Here is a 20,105-nt window from a genome sequence, read left to right as displayed (position 1 = left end):
CATACAGGGCCAGATTCAGTAATATTCATTTGGCAATGCAGAGGCAATCAGAAATAGACTCAAAGTCAGAAAAAGGAAACAGACTATTCTTGCACAAGAAAATACAACTGATAATAAAGTTTTGTGCTTTGCATCATACAATGAGATTTACGTAAATTATGATGTTGTAACTGATAACATGTCTTTGACATCAGTCTAGAATAAGCATGTGAAGAGGCAAGTCATCGACAATACACTAGAGAGCTTCATTTAATAGCCTCCTATGTAAGATATACACAAAGGAACGCTTTGGTACATAAGGAGTTTCAGATCTTTGCTTAGAGATAAGGAGCCATCAGCATTACAGATATTATACACGCAGGTATCCACGCACAAGTTACTCCTGGCCAGTATTTCAATGTGCAGTAGCAATATTGGCATCAAACACAATATTAGGCACAGTGGCAGTGAGTGGAAACAACCTATAGAGTCTAGATCTAAAGTTAATATACAAGTCCAGGAGACACAATTAAAGATGTAAGACTCTGAAGGTAGTATAGGACTTCAGAAGATTTTGAAGTTGCAGCTGAGTAAAAAGCAGGAAGGGCTGATGCCCGAAACGTCGATTCTCCTGCTCCTTGGATGCTGCCTGACCTGCTGCGCTTTTCCAGCAACACATTTTCAGCTCTGATCTCCAGCATCTGCAGTCCTCACTTTCTCCAAAAAGATTGCCACTCCCCTGGAAAGTCCAGCCCAATACTTCAGGATGAAGACTGGAGAGAATTCAGCATGTACTTCCAAAACTTTTCAACTGTTCGTGGAAATTGAAGCAGGGTTTTAAATTACTCTGCAAGAAGACACTAACCCCATCTGTTTGCACACTCCTAGGAAAACTCCTCAGCCTTCGGGGGGGACAAGTGAAAAATTAGTTCGATGACATGATTGAAAATGGATTCAAATTACCAGTGACTGAACTATGCAATGGTGTTCAGAGATTCAAACATTTCCCAAGACAAATGAAGAGCTCGGAATTTGTTTGGATCTTATGCAGTTAAACAAAAGAGTTATTAGGTAAATCTATCTAATTTCAAACATCCACAACAGTTTGGGCAAAAGGCCATAAACACATTTTGAATAAAATTGAATGCCGGGACTAGGTTTGGCAGATACCTGAAAACTAAGAGTTGAGATTGCTGTTTTTATTTCATACAACATTCAGCTGGTATAACGTGACTCATCAACTGTTTAGTCCCTCCTTTGCACCAGTCATTTTACAAAGTGCAAGATCTAGAATCCTAGAAGAGAAACAGGGAGCCATTTTCCATATGGATGACATCCTAATGCATGTTAAAATGAAGAAGGATCATGATCAGAGGTCCTGAGATGTGTTAAAGGCATGACAGAAATCAGGCCTTGCACTAAATATACACAACACCTTCAAGGTCACCTTCTGTGGAGAGAGGTGTGGCTTGGCCTGACTCCCATTTCTATTAGGCCTTGATAGCTCCCTGTTGTACCGTCACTGAAAGATGGCTGAGATGACTGAGACATAAATAAGCATTACCTCTAAGCTCAATGGCAGGGCTGCAAAAATGTCCATCTGACAGACATCTGCTGTAACTCAGGTCTTCTCAAGAGCTGAGTACCATATCCACATGAAGATCTCAAGTAATTACAACAGATCCATGGCACAACTTCATTCACTAATGATAACTCTGAGTACAAATCTAGTTCTGTCATTACCAGTCCTCTCAATAATCACCATTCCAATGGGACATGAGAACCTGTATCAGCAGCAACTTGGGTCTCCCCATCCACTGAGACCTTCAAGGCACCCCTCCCTGGAATCCAGCTCCACGTAATCCTTTTTGGATCCAAATTGAACATCTTCACCTCTATAAAATAAATGAAAGAAGAAAGAAATGGAAGAAAGCTTGGGCTGAGAATATCTAAATAAATACATTGACCTGAATTTACCTCTTTTAAGCTCAGTGTCAGTTTCAGGGAGTTTCATCGAGAATGGGCCATAATGTTACACTGCTCACCTCATTAAATATACACCCGGGCTAAAAGGTACCATTCTTGTTCAATTGTGTGGCAGCAGAGGGGGAAGTACTGGTCGCTACTGGAAACTCCTGGCATTCATGCCATAGGTGCCATATCTAAACCTCAGTTGCTCATCATTTCAAATGCTGAAAGACATTCAAAGTCTGCTGCTTGGCTGTTATTCTAGAGGGGTAGTTGGCTGAGAACGGGCAATTTGCATCTTGGTTCATAGGCAAGGACCTGGAGGAGGCCTGGAGAATGAGGTGATGGCGAGAAAGGCTGTCCTCTTTCTTCAGCAAAAGAATGCCATGGCACCAGACACTGCTGGCATGGAATGACATAGTCACTTCATCAATGCAGCGTTGAGAATGAGAACAAATATTCAGCCATGCTGTAAGAAGGTCAATGACCTTTGGCAATCAGCAAGGGCAAGTGCCACTATCATCTATCTGCCACCTCCACATTCAAACTAACTCTGCTATTGCACATACCTCCCACCAAGGATGATGTTTATCACTCTCACTATTGCATACAGCATCATTCCTCAATAACTCTCACTCATTTCAACTGTCTCAAAGCTTTATCATTCCTGCCCTCTGTGCTTCCTATTTGCTCACTGCACCACAAAATAAAGAAACCTGCTGTGTCCACTGAGAGTGTGTTAGCTGCTATTCTTTCTCCTGTTCCACAATTGAGACTTGGTGGAAGATGGCATGCTATGCAGGTTGTATGCTTGTGAGAGAGTTCCAGGCTTTACCTGAAAGTCAAGACTCCGCATCTTCCCACTTTTCGATACCCTTTTGTGTAGCTGTCCCTGTCAGATTTGAGGTTCTCCATATTTCAAACCAAGCCTTTAATTTGATGATTGATGCCCTTATTTTCCCCCTCGAAACCAAAACTTCCATATTTCTCTTCCCACTAGGGTGATCCACTTCCCAACTTTTGATCATTTGGTCATTTTGAATACCCCTGCTGCATTACACCAGCCGTCCCATGCGATATCTGATCTACCTTTACATGTAAAGTTAATTCCATTATCACCATTCCCTTTGCTTCCTGGCAAAATGCTGTCAATCCCCACTCTTGACATTCACACTTTCCTTGACAGAAAATGGACAGGATACTCATAATCCCCATAATGTTTACTGCACAAGTCCTGCCCAGTAGTGACCGATGAGAACAGTCCAACTAAGCACTATCAAGCTCCCTAATAGATACCTCCCTATCTTTTCACCAATTTCCTCCTTTAAGACATAGCGCGCTTTTTGGGAATTGACACACTTAGGTCACAGTTTCAAATGATTTTCTGATCTATTTAAAACAGAACCTCGCTGAACTGACCCACAGCCCTCTGTCCCTATTTTGAAACCAAATCCAAAGTGTAACATCTATAATGAGAGAATCATTGCATGCCAGAAAAATGAGTCAGGATTAGAACCAACTGACATAGTTTCTATCCAAGCATAATGTATATACTATCCACCTCTTATCAGAGTAATCAAGATGAGACTTTGAAATGTGATATTTGGGATGGGACAAATGTTCCTTCAAATTTACAGGTTTTAGGTATTACTCCGGTTTGAGCCTAATCCTGAGCCATGTTTCAGGCAGGCAACAATTCTTTCATTGATTGCTCTGAGCAAAAATGTAGCCAATTTCTAGAATTCACTTGGAGGTCTCATAGACCACCAAAGTACTTCTCTCGGCTGTTTTCAAAGCCCAAGAATCTGTTTGGATTTGTCTTGTTAAATAAACAGATGCTACTGTAGCTTTCCCTTAGAAATGCAACAAGGAAATTATCATTGAGTATATCAACTACTCTCTGGCAATCCTATCGCTAATAGTTTGGTATTCTTTGAGCTTCTCACCTCTTTCTAATGCTGTTGTAGTGATAGGATCACTTCTTGTTGCGTGCATAGCATCAGAAGCTAATCTCATTCCCAGTCTCCTCTTTACTCTGTCTGTATATCTGATACACTGCTTGATGATGGCAATAGTATGCTCAGTAATGATCTCAGTGATTGCATGGTTACTGTTGTATTTGTTCTTTGCCTCTGCCCAAATAACAGTTATCTGATTTGTGTCATTTGTGTCAGATAGCCTTGATCTCTAAGGGGCCATCAATGTTTTTGTTGTCTTCAAATAATACTTGCACAGATGTCTGCTGCAAAATGAAAACATCCTGATTTCTGCCTGGTAAGTGGACATTAACCTGCATAAAAAAAAACACTTGCCAGCTGCACAGTAATGAGCACACATCCTTTTCCATTTGTGTGGGCCACTGCACTGTGTTTAGAGGCCTGTGATGGCATATGAATGCCATCAATCACATTCTGTACATGTAAATTTCCAGCAGTCCATCAACAGTGGGCCGCCCTGTCAAGTTGTAAGGGCAATAGGAACATAAAACCCAAGAAAGACGAGGAGGAGTAGGCCATGTGGTCCATTGAACCTTTCCTGTCATTCAATAAGGTCATGAATGAATTCACTTACCCATCCATGAACAAAACACAACAGCTTTTGTCCATTGTTTCTGTAAGGGATCACATATTTTTCCTTCATTAGAACGTAGGAACAAGAGTAGGTGGTTCTGCATGTCAAGCTTGCTCTACTATTCAATGCAATCATGGTTGATAATGTGGCCTTTTATCCACATTATTCCCACAACCCTATAACCCACAGACAATCAAAAATTTACCAATCTCTACTTTAAATATAAACAAAGACTGAACCTAAGCTGGAATGTCAGTTCCACTGCAATATACCAGGAGTGTTGTACAACTCAAAAATAAAGTGATGAAATTTTAGTTGTATAAGACAATGTTGCTATGGAGATTGCTACATTATGAGTCAGAGTAGTGCCAGGAGTTTTTGAGTTACAGAGGTATAGATTCATACAGCCTGGAAACAAACCCTTTGGTCCAATCATTCCATGCCAACTGTAATCTCAGACTAAACCACTCTCATCTGCCTGTTCTGGGCCCAGATATTGGTTGACCAGAGCAGACATGATTGACAGAATAGCCTTATCCTGTGCTGTCTAGGAGTCTGAGTGACAGGCAAGATTCAGTTGAGAGAAGGAAGTTGCAGTGAGGAATGAGACAGCTGGGATCACTGGATATACATGGACTATAATCTTAAAATACAGACGTTCAGGAAGTTCATGTTGAAAACTCACTGATGACAGTCCTCATATTTGTCCAGCTGCAGTTTGTTACAAAGCTGTAAGTGCAAAAGAACCAGAGAACTCCAAGGCTGGCAAGCTGAAGAGATCTGTCTGCCCACATGGCTTGAGTGAAAAGAAAAAAATAGTCAAGTAATTTTAGATGAAAGAATTTTGACAAAAGACCAAAATCCATTAGATCAACAATCTAATGATAATCATATTACAGACAGCAATGTGTCATCAATATTGAAATCAAAACAAATTGCGAGGAACAAATTAACCTTGTGATCTGGACTGTTAATCAACACAATTTAGATCACTAATTTTATTTATTTTCACCAATAATATATCAAACAATCTGTTTTTTCTTTGTCCCAATTTGTGTGTGTGTGTATATACGTGTGTGTGTGTGTGTGTACTTAGGGGTTGTTTAAAGCACACAGTTTATGTTGAGGGAGGCATTGACAGAGTGGTATTGCTGCTGGACTAATAACTCTGAATCCTTGGTGACACTTTAGAGACAAAGATTCAGAGCACATGGAAGAATTTAAATTCAATAAATATCTGCAATGGAAACTCAAATGATGACTTTGTTGATTGTTGTAAAAGACAATCTCCTTCCCCTTTAGGGAAGGAAATTGCTTGTCTTTACCTGGTCAAACCTATGTTTGACTCTAGACCTACAATTTTATCAATCACTGGAATATAAAAGGAAAGAATCTAGACAGATCACCTCACATTAACTAAGGCATCAGAAAGGACACCATTTAGGATTCTTCTGATACTGAAATTTCTATGTCCAAATGCAGTAAGACATGGATGATATCCAGGTTTGGTCTGAAAAGTGTCAAGTAACATTTTCACCTCACAAATATCAGACAATGACCATCCACAACAAGAGAAAAAATGATCACTGACATTCAAAGGCACTGCCATCACAGAATTGCCCACTGTTAGCATCCTGGGATTACCATTGACCAGAAGCTGAACTATACTAGCCACATAACTGCCATGGGGGGGGGTTGAAAAGTGTGGCGCTGGAAAATCACAGCAGGTCAGGCAGCATCGAGGAGCAGGAGAGTTAACATTTCGGGGGTGGGATAGTGGGAAGGAGACTCAGAGATAATTAGGAGGATGGGGTGGGAGTAAGGTAGCTGGGAAGACAATAGATAGATGTAGGTGGGGAGTGATAGTGATCGATCAGAGGGAGGGTGGAGCGGATAGGTGGGAAGGAAGATGGACAGGTAGGAGGAGGGAGGAGGAGAACTTCTCCAAGGTGGGCATCCTTGGAAGAGGCTTCACAGTAAGGTTACAGCTCCAAGAGCAAATCAGAAGCTAGGAATACTGTAGCTCTCTTCCTGACTCCATAGGGCCTATCCATCTTCTACAAGATGCAAGTCAGATGTGTGATGAAATGCTTCATACTTGTCTGGATGGATACAGATCCAGCAACAGTCAGAAAGCCTGACACCATCCAGGATAAAGCGGTCTGCCATGTTCTCAAACATCCATTCCCTCCACCACTGACACTCAGCAGCAAAGTGGACAACCTATAAGATGCACTGCAGAAATTCACCAAGGCTCCTGAGACAACACCTTCTAAACCTATGACAATTTCTACTTGGAAGAACAAGGGCAGCAGCAAAAATATGCAAACTCCACTGACTGCAAGTTTCCTTCCAAGTTACTCACTATCCTGACATGGAAAGATATCATTAGCTTATTCAATGTTGTTGGGTCCAAACCCAGGAACTCCCTCCCTAACTGTATTCTGAATCTATCAACACACATGTACTGCAAAAATTTGAGAAGGTAGCTCAGCTCCCATCTCAGCAGCAGTTAGGAGCAACTGAAAAATGCTGGCATAGCCAGAAACATTCAAACTCATGAATGAATATAAGTCACATGATAGTTGATTAGTAATCCTTTCCTTTAGAACATAGAACTTGGAACAATACAGCGCCGAACAGGTCCTTTGGCCCTCAATGTTGCGCCAACCTGTGAACTATTCTGGGCTCATTCCCTGACACTATCCCATCATCATCCATGTGCTTATCTAAGGATTGTTTAAATCTCCCTAATGTGGCTGAATTAACTACATTGGCAGTAGGGCATTCCACACCCATACCACTCTCTGAGTAAAGAACCTGCCTCTGACATCTGTCTTAAATCTATCACCCCTCAATTTGTAGTTATGCCCCTTCGTACAAGCTGACATCATCATCATCTGAGGAAAAAGACTTTCACTGTCTACTCTATCTAATCCTCTGATCATCTTGTATGTCTCTGTCAAATCCCCTCTTAGCCTTCTTCTTTCCAATGAAAATAGACCTAAGTCTCTCAGCCTTTCCTCATAAGACCTTCCCTCCAGACCAGGCAACATCCTGGTAAATCTTCTCTGCACCTTTTCCAATACTTCCACATCCTTCCTGAAATATGGGGACCACAACTGTACACAATATTCCAAGTGTAGCCGCACCAGCATTTTGTATAGTTGCTGCATGATATTGCGGTTCCAGAACTCAATCCCTCTACCAATGAAACCTAACACACCGTATGCCTTATTAACAGCATTACCAACCTGGGTGGCAACTTTTAAGGATCTATGTACATGGACTCCAAGATCCCTCTGCACATCCACACTACCAAGAATCTTACCATTGACCCAGTACTCTGCCTTCCTGTTACTCTTTCCAAAGTGCATCACCTAACATTTAGCTGCATTGAACTCAATTTGCCACGTCTCATGCCTAATTCTGCAGTTTATCCAAGTCCCCTTGCAACCTGTAACAATCTTCCAAAGTATCCACTACTCCACCGATTTTACTGTCATCTGAAAATTTACTAATCCATCCACCTATGCCTGTATCTAATTCATTTATAAAAATGACAAACTGCAGTGGTCCCAAAATAGACCCTTGTGGCACACCACCAGTCAATAGATTCCAGGCTGAATATTTTGCATCAACCACTACTCGCTGCCTTCTTTCAGAAAGCCAGTTTCTAATCGAAACTGCTAAATAACCCTCAATCCCATGCCTCTGTATTTTCTGCAACAGCCTACCATGTGAAACCTTATCAAAGGCTTTACGGAAGTCCATGTATACCACGTCAACTGCCCTACCCTCATCTACATGCTTGGTCACCTTCTCAAAAACTCAATGAGGTTTGTGAGACACGACCTGCCCTTGATGAAGCCATGTTGACTATCTGAAATCAAACAGTTGTTTGCTAGATGATTATAAATCTTGCCTCTTATAATTCTTTCCAAAACCTTTCCTACAACAGAAGTAAGGCTCACTGGTCTATAATTATCTGTGTCATCTTTACTGCCCTTCTTGAACAAGGGCACAATATTTGCAATCCTCCAGTCCTCTGGTACTAAGCCCATAGGCAATGATGACTCAAATATCAAAGCCAAAGGCTCTGCTATCTCCTCCCTAGCTTCCCAGAGAATATTCGGATAAATCCCATCCGGTCCAGGGGATTTGTCTACTTTAACTCCTTCTAGAATTGATAACATCTGTTCGTAACTAACCTTGATCCTTGTTAGTGTAATATCTTGAACCTCATTCTTCTTCTCTCCAAAATTCTCCTTTTTCTAAGTAAAAACTGATGAGAAATGTTCGTTTAGCATCTCTCTGATCTCCACAGGGTCCACACTCAACTTCCCACTTCTGTCTTTGATTGGCACTATTCCTACCCTAGTCATCCTTTTATTCCTCACATACCTATAAAAAGCTTTAGAGTTCTCCTTTATTCTATTTGCTAAAGACTGCTCGTGTCCTCTCTTTGCTCTTCTTAACTCTCTTTTTTTTACTTTGTGATAAGGGGACTAGCAGGGAAGGCAGTGCAGGGAGAGCAATGTTCCTCCTACATGATGTTTGAGGTGAGGGACGTCATTCGTGTCCCATCCAAGTAAATCTGCAGGAATTGCACCCAACTCCTGCTACTCCAAGACCGTGTTAGGGATCTGGAGAGGGAGCTGGATGAACTTCAGATCATTTGGGAGGCAGAGGCTGTGATAGATAAGAGTTACAGGGAAGAAGTTACTACTAGGCACGAAGAAAGCTGGGTGACTGTTTGAAGGGGGAAAAGAACAGTCAGTGGAGGGATCCCCTGTGGTCGTTCCCCTGAAAAACTTGTAAACCGTTACTGTTGAGGGGGACGACTTATCAGGGGTATGCAGTGAGGCTCAGGTCTCTGGCACAGAGCCTGTCCCTGTTGCACAGAAGGGAAGGAGGGAAAGGAGGAGAGTGTTAGTCATTGGGGACTCAATAGTTAGAGGCTCAGATAGGAGGTTTGTTGGGAACGAGCAAGACTCACAGTTGGTGTGTTGCCTCCCATGTGCCAGGGTCCGTGATGTCTCGGATCGTATCTTTGGGGTCCTGAAGGGAAAGGGTGACCAGCTTCAAGTTGTGGTCCAAGTTGATACCAACAACATAGTTAGAAAGAGGGATAGGGATGTAAGGCAGGATTTCAGGGAGCTAGGGTGGAAGCTGAGAGCTAGAACAAACAGAGTTGTTATTTCAGGTTTGTTACCCGTGCCACGCGAGGCAAGGAATAGGGAGAGATATCAGCTGAACACGTGGCTGCAAGGATGGTGTAGGAGGGAGGGTTTCAGGTTCTTGGATAATTGGGGCTTATTCTGGGGAAGGTGGGACTTGTACAAACAGGACAGTCTTCATTTGAACCAGAGGGGTACTAATATCCTGGCTGGGAAATTTGCTGGTGCTATTCGGGTGGGTTTAAACTACTCAGCAGGGGGATGGGAACCTGAGGTGTAGTTGCAGTGCACAGGAGGATACGAGTAGGGAGGACAGGGACAGGATTTCACGGTCACAGGAATGTGCTGGCAGACAGCAAACTGTTTGAAGTGTGTCTACTTCAACACCAGAAGTATCTGAAATAAGGTAGGTGAGCTTGCAACATGGATAGGTACCTGGAACTCTGATGTTGTGGCCATTTCGGAGACATGGATAGAGCTGGGTGAGGAATGGATGTTGTAGGTTCCAGGGTTTAGATCTTTCATTAAGAACAGGAAAGGCAGTAAAAGAGGGGGAGGTGTGGCCTTGTTAGTCAAGGATAGTATAATGGTGGCTAAAAAAGAACTTTTGACGAGGACCTGTCTACTGAGGTAGTGTGGGCTGAGGTTAGAAATAGGAGAGGAGAGTCACACTGCTTGGAGTTTTTATAGGCCTCCGCACAGTTCCAGGGAGGTGGAAGAGAGGATTGGCAAAATTATTCTGGGTAAGAGTGAAAGGAACAGGGTGGTCATTATGGGGGACTTTACATTCCCCAACATTGACTGGAAATGCTATAACTCTCTTATGTCAGATGGATCAGTTTTTGTCCAATGTGTACAGGAGGGTTTCCTGACACAGTATGTCAAAGGGCCAATAAGAGGGGAGACCATACTGGATCTGTGCTTGGTAATGTACCAGGCCAGGTGTTTGATTTAGTTGTAGGTGAGCACTTTGGAGAGAGTGACCATAATTCAGTTACATTTAGTTTAGCGATGGAAAGGGATAGGTCAAAAGTTATCAATTTGTGGGCAAGGGCAATTATAATGTCAATTAGGATGCATAGAATGGGGTAGCAAAATGCAGGGGATGCAGACAGTGGAAATGTGGAGCTGGTTTAAGGAACAGATATTGCGTGTCCTTGATAGGTATGTCCCTGTCAGACAGGGAGGAAGTGATAAGGTAAGGGAACCGTGGTTTATGACAGAAATTGCACCTCTTGTTAAGCAGAAGAAGGAGGCTTATGTGTTGATGAGGCAAGATGGTTCAGATGAGGTGATGGAGAGTTACAGATCAGTTAGGAAGGATTTAAAGAGAGAGTTAAGAAGAGCAAAGAGACAACATGAGCAGTCTTCCTTTTCCCTTCAATTTTCAAAGTCAAGTGGTTTATAAACAAATAAAGTTATTTTGTGTTAATGACAAAAACTGGTGTGAATGGCTTTTGTCCTGAATAGCAGTTAGTCAGATAAATTAGTCACGTTAGTCGTCTTGTTGGGATTTTGTACATTTTTTGATAACTCGCGAAACAGTGTGCCAGCATTATCAGTGCACGCTTCCCAGTTAACTCATGACATTTCCAGTTGAACACCTCACATGACTATTGCATTTTGTGCTTGAGGAGATTGAATACAAAGTGTCAGCCTAACTTATGTTTTTAAGTTATTGTGTGGAGCTTTGAGCCATTACCCACAATGGTAAAGCAATGGCTTGCATAGAGCCTTTTTCATACGGGGATTTTCGAATACCTTTCAAGGGAAACTTATGAAACAAAATTTGGCAGTGTGTCGCATAACAGAACTTACCAAAAGCTTGGTCAAAGAAGTCATTTTTAAGGAGTATTTTAAAGGAGTAGTGAGAAGTTACAATGTCAGAAAGAGCTAAACAAGGTTTAATGCAGCTGAAAGCACTTCCTCAACAAGTTGGTAAATGGATCCAAACAAAACCATGAAACATGAATTGGGACAGCAATCCTTTCTTAGATAGAATATTTAATCTCAGAAAACAACATTGTGTAATAAGGGCTGTCTGGCAGCACTGTTGACAATACCTTCCATCTCTTTAATCAAGATTGAGAGTAAACTGATGGGATAGCAATTGAGTGGGTAGAATTTGTCCTGTTTTTTGTAGATAAGGCATACCTGGGCAATTTTCCACATTGGCAGGTGGATGCCAGTGTTGTAACCACACCAAAACAGCTTTTGTAGTGGCATGGCTATTTCTGGAACTATTGTTGGAATGTTATCAGAAGCCATAGCCTGTACAATATCCTGTGCCTTCAGCTATTTATCCTGAGCACTAACAATATAATTATAAAATATTAACATAATGTTGTAAAAAGAAATCTAGGATGCATAAAAGGCCAAAATTAGATTGATACAGATGTGTCAGAGAGTTTTATCTCTGGAGAGGTTATGTCATGAAGGGCTTTGAATGTAAGTATAAGGATTTTAAGAATCAAATTTTGCCTTTTGATTTCAGAGTGGAATGAGCTACTGTCTGAGCTGAGCTGACAACACCTATAATATGAGGGCATAGCTGAATTAATGTAATTGAGGATGTAATAATTAGCATGTAAATGCACAAATGAAAACAGACGTTGCTAGAGAAACTCAGTAGGTCTGGCAGCAACTGTAGAGAGAAAGCAGATTTAATGTTTTGGGTTCAGTGACCCTTCTTCAGAACTCTGAGTTCAGTATTAGAATGTGGAAATGAAATCCTTCCTAAATGATCATGTGCTTTCTATCCATCATTGTCAATCTTTGCTGAAACGTGTTTTGTGTATGCTGTTTGGAAACTGTGCAGGGTACAGTGAAAGCATTCAAAACTAATTTATTGTGATGCACCTATTTGACCTATGAGTGAGGTCTTGTGGGCAGTGTCCCTACCTCTGAACCAGAAGCTGAACATTCAAGTCTCACTCCACGACTTGATGATCAAGTGTATTGATAATGTGGTGGAACAGTTCCATACCAACTTGTACATTTGGGATGAGAAAGTCCTGATCAGTCATATGATGGAAAAAAGATTTGCAGATTCTCGGATCACAATCCGTAGTTTCAGGCTACAATGTATATGTAAACGTATACATTTCATCATTAATGATGACACGTTTGAGATCCTGATTGGCAGGATGGCTCATGTAGTTCTTGTTGGTTAAGCACCGGATTTAATTTCCAATCCAGCTGGGCTAGATTCAGAACCTGTCTCCTTTCCCTATGCCAGGTGGATGCCATGGTGTCGTAGGTCAGGTATGCCTATAGGCAGAGAGAAAAGAAAGAGGAAAGTTTGGACCATTCCCTTCCAACATTGTTTGCAGTCTTTTAAATTATCTTTAGTCATAACTCTGTCAGCTGTGGAGTGTGACAGTTTTGGGTTCAAGTCCCATGACAAGTAATTGAGCAGATGGATTTCAATGTCAGCAAATGTGAGACTATTCATTTTGGACTGAAAATGTATAGATGCTTTCTAAATGGTATGAAGTTAAATACAATGGATGTCAGACGAGACTTGGCTCAGGTGCATATATTTTTAAAATGAACAAGTGGAGAAAATCATCAAGAAAGTTCATAGAATGTTGGCCTTTGTGTCTAGAGGACTGGAGTAATAATGATGCAGAGGTTATGCTGCAGTTATACAAAACCTTGGCTAGACCCCACTTGGGCCATTGTGAGCAGATCTGGGCACCACACCTTTGGAATGATATTTTGGCCTTGGAGTGAGTACAATGTAGGTTTATACAAATGATAGCTGGACATTTCTATAAATTATTTGGATGTGAACATAGGAGGGATAGTAAGTTTGCAGATGACACCAAAATTGGAGGTGTATTAGACAGCGAAAGAGGTTACCTCAGAGTACAACGAGATCTTGATCAGATGGGCCCATGGGCTGAAAAGTGGCAGATGGATTTTAATTTAGAAAAATGCGAGGTGCTGCATTTTGGAAAGGCAAATCATGTCAGGCCTTACATACTTAATGGTAAGCTGCTGGGGAGAGTTGGTGAACAAAGAGACCTTGGAGTGCAGGTTCATAGTTCCTTGAAATTGGAGTCTCAGGTAGATGGGATGGTGAAGAAGGCATTTAGTATGCTTTCCTTTATTGGTCAGAGTTTAAGAATTGGGAGATCTTATTGTGATTGTACAAGACATTAGTTAGGCCACTTATGGAATATTGTGTGCAATTCTGGTCTACCTCCTATAAGAAGGATGGTGTGAAACTTTTTTCCAGCAACGCATTTTCAGCTCTGATCTCCAGCATCTGCAGTCCTCACTTTCTCCTTCAGAAAAGATTTACAAGGATGTTGCCAGGGTTGGAGGATTTGAGCTACAGGGAGAGACTGAACTGGCTGGGGCTGTTTTCCCTGGAGCGTTGGAGGCTGAGGGGGTGGGGTGGCCGTGTTGGTAAGGGAGGATATTCAGTCCCTTGCACGGGGGGACCTAGAATCAGGGGATGTAGAGTCAGTGTGGATAGAACTGCAAAATGCTAAGGGTAAAAAGACCCTCTTGGGAGTTATCTACAGGCCCCCAAACAGTAGTCTGGATGTTGGATGTAAGTTGAATCAGGAGCTGAAATTGGCCTGTCACAAAGATGTTACTACAGTTGTTAAGGGGGATTTTAACATGCAGGTAGACAGGGAGAATCAGGATGGTAATGCACCTCAAGAAAGAGACTTTGTGGAGTGCCTCAGAGATGGATTCTTAGAGCAGCTGATGCTGGAGCCGACCAGGGAGAAGGCAATTCTGGATCTGGTATTGTGTAATGAACCAGAATTGGTCAGAGACCTCGAAGTTCATTCTGTGTGGAATGCTCTGCCCCAGAGGGCAGTGGAGGCCCAGTCTCTGGATTCATTTAAGAAAGAATTGGATAGAGCTCTTAAAGATAGTGGAGTCAAGGGTTATGGAGATAAGGCTGGAATAGGATACTGATTAGGAATGATCAGCCATGATCATATTGAATGGCGGTGCAGGCTCGAAGGGCTGAATGGCCTACTCCTGCATCTATTGTCTATTGTCTATTGTCTATTGTCTAAGTGAAGAAGCCATTAGGAAGGAGTGACCATAATACATTAAGCTTCAATCTGCAATTTGAGAGGGAGAGGGTACAGTCGGAAGTGACTGTACTTCTGTTGAATAAAGGGAACTATGGAGCTATGAGGGAGGAACTGGCCAAAGTTCAATGGTGCAATACCTTAGCAGGAATGACAATGGAGGAACAATGGCGGATATTTCTGAGTATAATGCAGAAGTTGCAGGATCAGTTCATTCCTAAAAGGAAGAAAGATCCTAGAAGGCGGCATGGGCGGCTATGGCTGACGAGGCGAGTTAAGAAACATATAAAGTTAAAAGAGAAAAAGTATAACATAGCAAAGATAAGTGGGAAAACTGAAGACTGGGAAGCTTTTAAAGAGCAACAGAGGATTGTTAAGAAGGAAATACATCCCAGGGTACTGAAGGAGGTGGCTCGGGAAATCGTGGATGCGTTGGTGATTATTTTCCAGAGTTCGATAGATTCAGGGTTGGTTCTTGAGGATTGGAGGGTGGCTAATATTATACCACTTTTCAAGAAAGATGGGAGAGAGAGAAAGCAGGAAATTATAGACCAGTTAGTCTGACCTCAGTGGTGGGAAAGATGCTGGAGTCTACTTTAAAGGACGAAATTATGGCACGTCTGGATAGTAGTAACAGGATAGGACAGAGTCAGCATGGATTTATGAAGGGGAAATCATGCTTGACTAATTTCCCGAATTTTTTGAGGATGTAACTGAAGATGGACGAGGGAGATCCAGTAGATGTAGTGTACCTGGACTTTCAGAAAGCTTTTGATAAAGTCCCACACAGGAGGTTAGTGAGTAAAATTAGGGCGCATGGTATTGGGGGCAAAGTACTAGATTGGATTGAAAATTGGTTGGCTGATAGGAAACAAAGGGTAGTGATAAATGGCTCCATTTCGGAATGGCAGGCAGTGACCAGTGGGGTACCGCAGGGATCCGTGCTGGGACCGCAGCTTTTTACAATATATGTTAATGATATGGAAGATGGTATCAGCAATAACATTAGCTAATTTGCTGATGATACAAAGCTGGGTGGCAGGGTGAAATGTGATGAAGATGTTCTGAGATTACAGGGTGACATGGACAAATTAGGTGAGTGGGCAGATGCATGGCAGATGCAGTTTAATGTGGATAGATGTATGGTTATCCACTTTGGTGGCAAGAACAGGAAGGCAGATTACTACCTCAATGGAATCCATTTAGGTAAAGGGGCAGTACAGAGAGATCTGGGTGTTCTTGTACACCAAGTTAAAACAATAACTACAGATGCTGGAAAGCAAATACCGGATTAGTGGTGCTGGAAGAGCACAGCGGTTCAGGCAGCATCCAATGAGCAGCGAAATCGACGTTTCGGGCAAAAGCCCTTCATCAGGAATAAAGGCAGTGTTCTCTCCACGCTTCAGGCTCACTGCCTTTATTCCTGATGAAGGGCTTTTGCCTGAAACGTCGATTTCGCTGCTCGTTGGATGCTGCCTGGACTGCTGTGCTCTTCCAGCACCACTAATCCGGTTCTTGTACACCAGTCAATGAAGGCAAGCATGCAGGTACAGCAGGTAGTGAAGAAGGCTAATAGCATGCTGGCCTTCATAACAAGAGGAATTGAGTATAGAAGCAAAAAGGTGCTTCTGCAGCTGTACAGGGCCCTGGTGAGACCACACCTGGAGTACTGTGTGCAGTTCTGATCTCCAAATTTGAGGAAAGACATTCTGGCTATTGAGGGAGTGCAGAGTAGGATCACGAGGTTAATTCCTGGAATGGCGGGTTTACCTTACACTGAAAGACTGAAGCGACTGGGCTTGTATACCCTTGAGTTTAGAAGACTGAGAGGGGATCTGATTGAGACATATAAGATTATGAAAGGATTGGACACTGGCAGCAGGAAACATGTTTCCGCTGATGGGTGAGTGCTGAACCAGAGGACACAGCTTAAAAATACGGGGTAGACCATTTAGGACAAAGATGAGGAGAAACTTCTTCACCCAGAGAGTGGTGGCTGTGTGGAATGCTCTGCCCCAGAGGGCAGTGGAGGCTCAGTCTCTGGATTTGTTTAGGAAAGAGTTGGATAGAGCTCTCAAAGATAGTGGAATCAGGGGTTATGGAGATAAGGCTGGAAGAGGATACTGATTAGGAATGATCAGCCATGATCATATTGAATGGCGGTGCAGGCTAGAAGGGCTGAATGGCCTACTCCTGCACCTATTGTCTATTGTCTATTGGGGGCATGGTCGAAAAATCAGGGCCAAGACTTTCAAGTGAGAGAGTCAGTTGCACTTTTACAAGCAAAGGATGATAAATATTTGGAACTCTCTTCCACAAACAGCAGTGGATACGCAATCAGTTGTTCATTCTAATCACAGCTAGATAAGTGTTTGTTAAGCAAAGGTGTTACGGGACATGGGCAAAGCAGGTATACTGAGTTAGGTACAAACAGCCATGAATATAACTTGCATTGAAACTCCATTGTAGTGCCGAGTGAGTGCTGCTATGTTGTATAGGCCATTAAACGGAGCTCCCATCTGTTCCCTGTGGTGTCTGTAAAAGAGCCCACAGTGCTACTTTAATATAGAGAGATGAGAGTTCTTCTGGGTGTCTAGGCCAACACTGTAGCCCACATCCATTACAACTAAAATAGGTTATTCAACAATTATCAAATAGATATTGTGGGAACTTGCTGCACTCAAACTGGAGATGCATTTTCTTGAACTGTAACAGTAATTACAAATGTTCTTTATTAGTTGTAGACCACTTGGAGCAAGCTGAGGTTGTGAAAGTCATTATATAAATGCACGATTTTTCTTTTTATCCTGCTTTCAATGAAAGAAGGATTCAGAATTGATTAATTAGGCAAATTTAATGTACATCTATTTATAAGTTGTTGTTTTAAATTTAGTGAAGAATATAAAATGTGTTACTTTTACTCTCTCTTTTGCCTTGCACCTTTTATGAGCTTCTTCTTTCAAGGAAACATTGTCCTCACCAGTGAAATTCGGTGTATCAGTTATCCTGATACAACTGCTTTCTGCTTGCTTGGAGAATATGGGGTGAAGTTACATCCTAAAAAGTAGTCGCTTCTGTTTCAAGCACTCCAAAGGTTCCTAGAATTTCGAGTTATGAGCCCACTGCTTCACTTAATGGCTCCTTTCAATGCAAAGCTCATGTACAATTTATCAAGTGATGCACAGGAATAGATTGAACCCACAGATTGTCAGGGAGGGCGATAACTGTACTAGATTATGGCACTGACACTGACACTGACAAAGGCAAAGTTTTGGGGATGGGAAATAATTGATGATTTCCACGATGAAGTGCACTGTTGGGTTGTCATCCTCCATACCCATAATACAATACCAACTTTGATCAGTTTTATTAGAGTATGCACACAGAGCGGATTGCTGTGAGTTACCCATGACCTTCAGATGTCTGTGCAGAGCATGGACAGCATCATTTGTGACATCTCATTGAAGTTATTGAGAATGGCACGTGAGGAGATAACAAGGCTTGAATAATGTAACAAACAATTGTGTGGCTGTAAGTTATCGTCTGTAACATGGGGTACGGAGTTGCAATAATTTACCTTGTCACAGCCAGTTTCACTTTTCCTGCCCATTAAGAAAGAACAAGACATCTCAAAATATATTACAGCTAATGAAGCACGTTTGAAGTGTGGTCACTATTATAAGTTAATATGGCAATCCATTTGAGCACAGAAAGCTCTCACAAGCAACAATCGCTTTGTGATATTGAACAGGACAGTAGGGAGAACTCTCCTGTTGTTCTTCAAAATAATGCCTTAGATTGTTTCACAATCATTGAAGAAGTCAGACAGGGTTTGACAGTGATTAACATTGACTCCTGACTGACAGTGAAGCCCTCCTTCAGTATGGCACTGAATATCAGTCCAGATTTTTTTGTGTTTGAGTCTTGGGGTGAGATGAGACAAGATTTCTACTGTTATAACCAGGACTGACATTGCGATCTATTCAACAAACTTCATTAAACAAAGTTATCTGAGTATTGCAGGTCAGCGGCATACTTGCCTGTGAGAGTAGTAAGGAGTCACATTACTGTGGTTTGTAATCATATGTAACACAGACCAAGAAGGGAGACCATGTAGATTTTTGAAGCAGTTTCAAAGTCTAGCTTTCAGTTCCTGCTTTCTTTTACCTTATTTTAAATTCTACCTGTCATTACGGCAGAATCCATGCTCCCACAACATCAGGCTGGACCTCAAGATTATGTGTCCAGCTACACAATCACCACAACAGCATCTTCCCATTGTGTCGAATAACAACAGCTTGTAATTATAAAACACCTTCAACAAGATGAAAAATATTCTTAAATGCTTTACAGGAGTGTTAGCTGAACAAAATTCGATATCAAGCTATAGAGGATAATATTAGGAGAAGCAACCTATGTCACAGATACGGAATTCAAAGAGCATCTGAAAGGAGAAGAGAGAAATAGAGGTACAAAGAGGTTAAGTGAGGAATTTCATTTTTTTTCATTTTTAGAGTTTATTCAGCATTTAAGTTTAAAACAAATTGGATTATCATTACTTCCTCTCTTGTTCCCGTGAGAGTTTTCTCTTTTTTTAATGCCTAACTGGAAGTTCAGTAGATAATAACATTTTATATTTGATCAGGAGGTGAAGATTGAAAAGAATCTTTGCTTACTGGAAAGTATCAAGGTATTGAAATGACACTGTTGTAATAACAGAACTTAGATTTTCATTTAAACACAAGCTCGAAGGCAGACTTTTTTTTTGCAGCTTTAGTTATTTGCCTTCTTTTGATATTGCTGGTCCATGGGAAATTTGATCAGCTTAAAGTGGAAATTTCATTTTCTTTTTATTTGTTTGTGTGTTGTGAGTATCACTTGCAAGGCCAGCATTTATTGTCCATCCCTGATGGCTCTTGAGAAGGTGGTTATGAGCCACCTCCTGAACCTCTGCAGTCCTGATGGCATAAGAACACTCACAATGCTTTTAGGAAGGGATTTCCAGAATTTTGACCTGACGACATTAAAGGAATAACAATATAGTTCCCAGCCAAGATGATGTACAGCTTGCAAGGTCACTTGCAGATGGTGGTATTCCCATGCACTGGCTGCCCTTCTCCTTCCAGTGGCAGGGACCATGAGTTTGGAAGGTGACGTTGGATGAGTCCAAGGTGAAATAATGCAATTTCCAAATGGTACATAGTACTGTAAGTGTGTAGCGATATTGAAGGTTGTGAATATTTAAGCTGGTAGATGGGGTGTTGCTCAACTTGGCTGGTTTGTTCTGGATGGTGTTGAGCTTCTTGCTAGGTCAGCATGTTTGTAAGGGTGAGGTAAAGCGGTG

The 20,105-nt window shown here is 41.8% G+C and overlaps 1 long non-coding RNA gene across 1 annotated transcript in view; it reads right to left on the bottom strand.

Moving 5' to 3' along the window:
• Positions 1 to 1,797: 1,797 nt before the first annotated feature.
• Positions 1,798 to 20,105, bottom strand: part of LOC140481028 (uncharacterized) — a 59,847-nt gene continuing 41,539 nt past the window's right edge. The window contains exon 3 of the long non-coding RNA XR_011961463.1: positions 1,798 to 1,874. This is a non-coding gene — a long non-coding RNA (uncharacterized lncRNA). The remainder of the gene's footprint in view (positions 1,875 to 20,105) is intronic.

Source organism: Chiloscyllium punctatum, chromosome 9 (genome assembly GCF_047496795.1).
Source record: "Chiloscyllium punctatum isolate Juve2018m chromosome 9, sChiPun1.3, whole genome shotgun sequence".
Lineage (NCBI taxonomy): Eukaryota > Metazoa > Chordata > Chondrichthyes > Orectolobiformes > Hemiscylliidae > Chiloscyllium > Chiloscyllium punctatum.
Note: the sequence above shows the minus strand (reverse complement) of the source record. Positions and strands in the feature narration are given on the sequence as shown.